The sequence below is a fragment of the Scardinius erythrophthalmus genome (assembly GCF_964197995.2).
Source record: "Scardinius erythrophthalmus genome assembly, chromosome: 12".
Lineage (NCBI taxonomy): Eukaryota > Metazoa > Chordata > Actinopteri > Cypriniformes > Leuciscidae > Scardinius > Scardinius erythrophthalmus.
In genome coordinates, this window is record NC_138232.1 from 27,712,548 (window position 1) to 27,721,331 (window position 8,784).

Below are 8,784 nucleotides of genomic sequence, written 5' to 3' on the forward strand. Positions count from 1 at the left end.
AGAGGAACAACATGAAGATATATATTTTTAACAAATACCCATTTTTAATAGGTTATGACATCATGGACAGGTAGAATTGCATGTCATGTCTCCCACCCACAAACAATTGTTTCTGTTTTAGTTAAACTGGTGATAATTTAGAGTCAATGATTAAATACATTCAATGACTGCATGAATTAACATTATATTCTTTTGTAACGTTAAAGGAATTTGTCCTGTAGGTAAAGAAAACGACCATATTTCCCTTCTGGTTAATACATTCGAGGTGTCTATTTGGACCACTGCAAATAGCCTACTTGTTGGCAGAACTAATTACACTAGGCCAGTCTACCAAATATGTGGAAAAAGTCACCTCTTTAGTCAGCGGTTGTGGCGTAACGTGTAAAGGGAGACCGGGGTTCTATTCCCACTGACAGCGCTTTTTTTTATATAACTTTACAGTTATTAAACGCATTTGTTTTCAATAAAAATGATTTGAATTAAAATTCATTTTAATTCATAAAAGTTACATTTAGGGTAAGGTTCGGGGTAGCTCTAGGTCTTTAATATCTCAATAAGTTGCCATGATTTTAATATTGTTTTATAAATCTAATGATCTACTGTCAGTTATATTGCAGGATGTTTAATGCACAACAATACTGATGAGCAAATAGTAACGTTATCTGTCACTATTTATAAGTAAATAGCATCTAAATGTCTACTGAATCCACAACTGTTGCCATTTACACTTGGACTTGGACTGGCTGCCCCACAGTTTACGTGGTCCGCCTGCTGTAGTGATTCTGTAATGTTTATGTGTCGTATGATTGTGTCTGTGTTTAAATGTTGAATAAAGATTTGTAAATTGTCATAGGCTATGGTGCTTTGTTTTCTGCTTTTGTATTTGCCTTATTGTTATAATATAATTGTTAAATTTGTGATTGTTACAATATATTGTTGTTATTAGATTTTTATCTGACATATACAGTATACATACAGTAGCCTATATGTGTATTAATTATTTCCAGTCAAACTGACATCCCGACTTCAAGGAGCATTCCAGAGTCTCTCATACCAGATTGATGCTGGCCCACTCGGAGATTACTCCAGTCATTTTGAAAAATCAATAGCCACAGTATTTAGTATTTAGCCTTTGCTAACTTTATTATTCATTGTATTTATTAAAGTTGAATGATTTATGGCATTTATTGGCACTATTATGTATAATTATTGACACCCCACCGTGGACCTCACTAATTATTAAACCCTGGCTATGGCCATATCCAGTGTTGTATGTTGTATATGTTAACATATGTTATACATGTAGCCTGTTATAAGAGGATGCCAACTGAACGCAGTCTGTAAAAGTTCTTTGACAGTTAAATAAAAAAATTCTAAGAGCCATCGTAGAGAGTCAAGTCAAGTCAAGTATATTTATATAGCGCTTTTCACAATACAGACTGCATCAAAGCAGCTTCACAGCATAAACCAAAATAACACAACAAGGTTTGTTTCTAGTGTAAATTTATTGATTGATAAAATTAAATTAAATATTCCCAAAATATCCCCAACTGAGCAAGCCAAAGGCAACAGTGGCAAGGAACCGAAAACTCCATCAGCAATCCACTTTTCCACGTTACCGGAGACAAAAAACCTGCATGAGTACAAACGGGATGAGATGCCACAGCATGACACAGCACTGACATCACAACCAACGTATAAATGCATCATTGACTCTAAAGTTTTAGGCTTGCCTATGTACATGCCAACGTAAAATTACGATCTCATTCACGAACAAATGTTACGTGTGACGTTTGCATAGGTATTTGCTTACCTAACAGCAGGGTTGGGGAGTAACGGAATACATGTAACGCCGTTATGTAATCAGGATACAAAAATCCAGTAACTGTAATCCGTTACAGTTACGTCAAAAAACGTAGTAATCAGATTATAGTTACATTTTGAAAAAAGGGGGAATACTTTCAGGATTACAATGGTTTCGTTTAAAACTAAATAAATAAGTATTTTGGCATAATAACACTATATTAAGCGCTGCTTGACTATACAGTAGTTCCTGGTTCTGTTGCCAGTAATGACTCACGTGTGCCACACGCTGGTGCATGCGCAAATAACAGCTGTATACAATCTCCTCAGACGCAGATTGAATCACTGCTGCTAGTAGAAACGATGCTGCCTGCGGGTAAAATCGCTTTTAATTCATGTAAATTGCGCTGCTATTTTGTAGAAATTAGGAGAGTAGCTTTTTTAGTACTCAAAATGTCCTTTCTTAATCTTTTCTCGCGTGACGGGATGTTCGCTGTCTAGGTAGGGGAACTCCCACTGCCAACGCCCCAAGTTCAGTCAGGCAAATTAAGAAAGATCACGGCTTTAGTCAACATGTAGGCCTATTTTAAATAAACTAAATAAACTAATATGTAGATTGTGTAAAATTTTTAAATGTTGTGTTTTTATTTTTTAGTTAAAAATGAGTTACAAATAAAACAAAATAATCTGTAATACCATACATTAGCCACTAGATGTCTGTATAGCCCTTTACATAAATATATATTCAGGCCTGTGGCTGTGTTAATGTGTTAAGGCCAAATTCTTAATAAATAAATTTTTTTTTTTTTTTACTTTATTTGTATACGTGACCTTGAAGTAATCCAAAAGTAATCAGTTACATTACTTTCATATTATAGTACTTGGATTACGTTACTGAATACTTTTTTAATGAAGTAATTTGTAACTGTAACGGAATACATTTTTAAAGTAACCCTCCCAAGCCTGCCTAACAGCACATCATCCCTCACGGAAAGAAATGTCGTCTGATGTTTATGTATGTATACAGCAACGTGCCATCGCATCACAAATGCAAATGCAATCCTAAATAGAGCAACGCTATTGGCTGTTGTGCGGTCTGACGCGACACCCGAACATATACTTCGTATTTACGCGTACAAACTGTGCGTGTTAATGCGTACAAATTTCACGCGTTGCATATAATAAGTATTGTCCCCAACGGCGTTCCATACTGCTCTGCTCCTGCTACGCGCTGCCGCGCCGCTTCTGCGTGCGATGTGAATGCACTCATTAGCTGTGTCCCAAAGTGAAGGCTGCGTCCTTCGAAGGCCGTATTTGAAGCAAAGAGTATAGAAGCCCAAGAGGCGAAACTCTGTTGTGTTATGGGTAACAGTCTGTAGATGGCGCTGCGGAGGCGCGTCCGCCATTATGGACTGAAAGCTGCTGAAATCGTTAGCGCCAGTCAATGGCAAAATCCATTTTAATAGGCGTTTATAGTTCATGTGTGCACTTGCTAGATTGCACATCTTTTTTGTACCTTTCCGCCTGTAATAGGACATTCACAGATTGTTTTTGTTCTTCCCATTGAAACGTTTACTGTGTGCACTTTCACTGAAGATGTTGAAAAAACAAGTTAATATTTTTGTGATATTCTATGTAAAATATTAACTGTCTTTAGAAATGTTCATTTATAATTTTATTTATTTATTTATTTTTCCAAATCATATATATGGTGATGTTCACTAATTTCAAAATCAACATTTGAATAAACATCTTATTACTTATATCTTATTACTGTGTGTCTGCCTATAGCCTATATTATTTCATGAATTTCTGTTAGTCATATAACTAGGAAAATGCATAATAGAACATAAATATTGATAGATTAAAGTTTTGCAGTAATTTTATAATTTTATCTTTGCAAACCGTAAGTGGTAGGCTAATGAAGCCGATTCGGTGGGGGACATACCCTTACTAAAAAGTACTATAGGAATCTTATAGTATTTTGGGACAAAATATTATAGTAATCTTATATGAATACTATAGTAATTTGGGACATACTACAGAAGTACGATAAGACTACTATATAAATACTGTAGCAGCTTTAAAATATTATAGAGGTATTACAGAAAATCACAGAAGTATGTTATGTTCTGTAATACCTCTATAATATCCTAGAGCCGCTATAGTATTTCTATAGTAGTCTTATAGTACTTCTATAGTAATATTTTGTCCCAAAATACTATTTTCCTAAGGGTAATTAGGCCATGCATAACCAACACATAGACGTATATTTTCTGTCATTTAACGTCATTTAACGTCGGTCATCCTCATTAATGTATTTTAAATTGTTTTCATATTGAGATATGACGGCCAGAAAAAATTAAGTTATGTTAAGTTTTTGTTATGTTAAGTTTTTCAGTGCCATTGACTCCCATTATTTTTCGGCGTTTTCCTTCAGTTTTCAGTCCATAATGGCGGCCGCGCCGTCACGTCATGGGGGCAACTGTTGCTATGGAGCGTTCTATTGAGTTTCGCCTCTTGGGCTTCTATCCACCTTATTTTCGAACGCGGAAGTAAACATGGGTCCAATATCCGGTTTTTGTGCGGCACTTCCGTTTCCTCGCTTCCCTGGGCTAAATAACATATCGATCGCGAAGGATTATGCAGAGTTGATAGAAAAATGTTACACATGCCGTAGCAGATGAATACTACAAAGAACTAAAGCCCCGCCTCACTCAGTTAGGGTACCGGACCTGGTTGAAAACACTCATGCATCTAGCTGGCAGAGTGACAAAACTTCACCGGCGCCTTCAGCCCCGCCCTAAACATAGTCGAGCCAACGCTGGACTAATATGGAGGTATTTTGTCATGTCAAATGTATTAATAATGCCATAAGAATGCAACCAAAGCATAGGATGGATAGCAATAAGTAGATGGCTATAAATAGTTGTAAATCATACAAAATAAATGCCATGATCATGCCATTATGCCATGATCACTAGATTTTATACAGGGGTTACTATAATGATTTTGTTTCTCCTTGGAGTTTTTATCATGGTTTTTATTGAGACTTCATAGCCCAGCCACTTTTCTGGTATCGGGTGGTCTTCTATAGGTGCTCACGAAATGAAAAGAACAAACATACGGTCGTTTCGATGGTTTCTTCAAATGTAAAGCTTTTAACCACAGGCGAAGGGATTCCTCAGGCCGGCGACACACTGCGTGTCCGTTTTTATTTCGGCTCCCATGTTAACAGGTTAGAACGTGCACACTGCCTGCGTGACATGCGCGTCTCACAGGCGCGGAAAACGCGTGCATGCTATAAATAGAATCGACGCCTATTTTTCACGCGACACGCAAGCGTTTTGGAAGCGTTTCCAGACAAAATAGAATAGGAAAAGATCTTTGTATTTAATTTTACATGAATACATATTAATAAATTACATTTTGATGTTTGAAATTTTAGGTTTTGACAAATGCTGATATAAATGCAATGAAAAAAAATCGATTTTCTAATATTGCACCTGTCAATACAGAACGAAATATTCTGTAGCCTGTTTTGCCGTCAATACTGCCGACGTTGTCTTTGCTGCTATATATATGTTTAACATTAAAGGCCTTCCACAACTCTCTCCCCATTATGTCGAATATAATCACCAATGAATGAGGATCATATGTCACCTAGCAGTGCCGCGTCAGACACGTTTCTGGTGTGCAAAGACATGTAAAACGCCACGCAACAGAAACGCCACGCAGCCAGTGTGTCTCTGGTCGTAGGGCGCCTGATTAAAATGTCAATGATTTCGATGATTAAAACACTCCTGCTCCAAGTAAACCTTTCTTTTGTATCAGTTTATGACAACCTCTAACTGCACAAACAATCCCGGTCTTCCCCGAAGCCATGACGATGAGTTAGTTGTTAGGAACACTTGTTTAATTAACCGATATGGTGAAAAGTGATCAGCGCGCCAGTTACCGGAAGTGCCTGACCGGAAGTCTCGCACAAAATACCGTCAACTGGCTGCGTCCGTATTTCCGTTAAAAATAAGGTGAATACTCTTTGTTTGAAGGCCGGATGGCCGTATTTGAAGGCCGATTGCGTCACCGCGGCGCGACGAAGGACGTCCCAATTCAAAGGCTGCATCCTTGGAAGGTCGCATTTGAAGGCCGATTGCGTCACCGCGGCTCGATGAAGGCTGTCCCAATTCAATTCTCCATCCTCCGAAGGCCGCATTCGAAGGCCGGTTGCGTCATCGCGCCGCGACAAAGGCTTCCCTGATTCAAAAGCGACCATAGATATCATATAAAGGCTAGGGCTGCGTTCGAAACCGCATACTTCCCTACTATTTAGTATGGGAAAAAGAGTAGGCGAGCGAAAAAGTATGTACGAATCCAAAAGAGTAGGCGAGAATTACCTGGGTGACGTACTAATTATCGCGAGATTCGGACTTAAGTGCGTTCGAATATGCCTACTTTCCTACTATATAGTAGGCGAAAACAGTACGTGAAGGAAGCAGTACGTTCGAAACATCAGTATTCATAAAAGAGTAGGCGAGAAGTTCCTGGATGGCTTACTGCTTCCAGCCAGATTTTTGAGTGCTCGACCGATGGATACTCTTCTATCCCAGGAGGCCACGCGAGAGGATACGTCACAAAAAAGAAGAAGAAGGATAGGTCATACTCGAACGTGACGGAAAGGATGACGGACGAGACTCAAATGTGAGTATTACAAATCAAATGATCGCATGTGTTGAACTACTGTACAGTAAACTGTTGAATTGTTTAAGGTGTAAAGACGCTGTATAGGCTATTTGTGATTTTGCTGTAAATCACATTTTATTATGTATAGCTAACAGAGAAGCTCCAGTAAGGACACATACGTCTCCAAAGTGGATTTGCATACATTTTAAACCGTATACATCTTAAATACAATTACTAAATGTCTATTTAATATCTGGCAAGAAACTCTTCTATAAGAATTGCAGATTACTATATGAAATAGGCATCTGAGTGATGTATGTGTGCTATTATGTAGAACAAATCTATAAAGTAACTAAACATAAGTTATCTATTTTATTTGTCCATTAGTTGATAAATTGAGGAACATTTATATTGGATAAAAACTAAAAGTTAAAACAACCTCAACATGTAAATGTAGTGTTGAGCTCATAAATCACAGAGGTAACGTGAGTCTGGTCTGGATGTTAGAGTGGCTCATGAAGCTGAATGCTGCCATCAAAGACTTTGTGACATTACAGAAATGGATAACAACAACTATTTAAATATTAAGTTGTAGTTTATTTTAATTATTGTAATTTCAAACAGAGCTATTACAGCACTTTTCTGATTCTTGATTTCTGTGCATTTGCTGCACAGCTTTTGTGGTGGAGCAGGACCTGCAAAGAAAGATGATGGCGGCATTTGTGGAAAAAAGCATTTTTGTCATCTAAATAATACTGAAATCAAATGACATTGTGATGTTAAAATTACTGCTTTTGTGTTATGTTTGTGCATTTTGTAGGATCTGAAATGTCAGCAGACTGGTGTGAGCACTGAGGACGAAGAGCACAGAGCTGAATCCTGGAGATGGTGCCATGGATGAGACCCTCCATCACTCCACCTGCCCTTATGAGAACCTCCACCTGCCCTCATGAGACCCACCATCACTCCACCTGCCTTTATTGCCTCAGATTGTGAAGCACAACACATCACGCAACAACCTCAGGCACGAGGGAACGGCTCACCTCTGGCGGTCAGCTGATTCATCAGAATAAATCTGCAGAATGGGCACCGCTGTGTTGAGATGGCAGAAGGATGTGGGGTTCAGTGCCTGTAGCCTACATACATGATTGTAATAAAGCTTTGTTTCATGTGTTGACTTGTATATGCATTTGTTTATTGTGTGATGGTGACTTTGATTCATTCTTTTACTAATTTATTAATATTTCTCATTGTTGTCAGTAAATAAAATACAATTAATTAATGCTTTATTTATTGTTTGAAGGAAAATGTAGATGTTCACTATATACACATCTAGAGTGTATTCATGCATAGCTATGTCATATGATATACATTACATTTTGTTTGTTTTATTGAATTATATAATTTACAGTAAAAAGTAATATAATTAATTGATCAGCATTTATCGTTGTTATTATTGTATGTTTTGGGCTGGGAGCAATGCAATTCATTCTGGGGTAATATTAATTTTTAATAATGATACTTATATTTTTCGAGTATAAAATCAACAGTTTTCTCCAAAGGTGAATCTCCCTTTGTGCAGACATTACAAACGCTGAGGAAAACCGTTCTAGGTAGGGCTGTCGAGTAAATGTGAGGTAAATGTATGTATGTATATGTATGTATGTATTTATACATGCATATATATATATAATATAATATATATATATATATCATGGGTTTGCAAACATATTATGAGATTTTATACACAGGAAAAAACCTATAAGGTTGAATATCAATATATATTTTCTTAAATAATTATATAATACATTTAAAAAAATGCATTTTCTGTTATTTATAGGCCTGAGGGATGAAACGATAGTTAAATTTAACAAGAAAAAGAGGAAAACAAAGCAGTAAGCCACTTTTGCTTATGGATGAAAATGTTTGGATATAAAATAAAGAAATTAACAACATATTCAAGAGATGACAATTTTGGGATTTCGTAATAAAAATAAATATCGTTAAGGATAAAACGGTGGGTCACATTAGTAGGGTTAAATATAAGAACTTAAATCAACCCTAAATGTACTCACAAAATAAATGGGCAGCAGTTTCTTCAAAAAGACCACAAAATGAGCAAGTTTAATCAATATCATGATATTTACAGATAGATGAATTAAACGTGTCGTTCAAATCTTTTAAGTTGTTGCGCGTGTGATAACGCGTCGTAGGTCACATGATATCGTCAACATGGCAGATGTCCGGTTCTCATTCATACTCAACGAGATCTGGCTATAAAGTACCTACTCTTTTAGC

General features: G+C 36.9%; 1 long non-coding RNA gene across 1 annotated transcript; it reads left to right on the top strand.

Moving 5' to 3' along the window:
- The first annotated feature begins 6,421 nt into the window (after positions 1–6,421).
- On the top strand, positions 6,422–7,660 carry LOC308699700. The gene is made up of 2 exons (XR_014031211.1): positions 6,422–6,504; positions 7,307–7,660. It is a non-coding gene; the product is annotated as an uncharacterized lncRNA (long non-coding RNA).
- Positions 7,661–8,784: the final 1,124 nt, after the last annotated feature.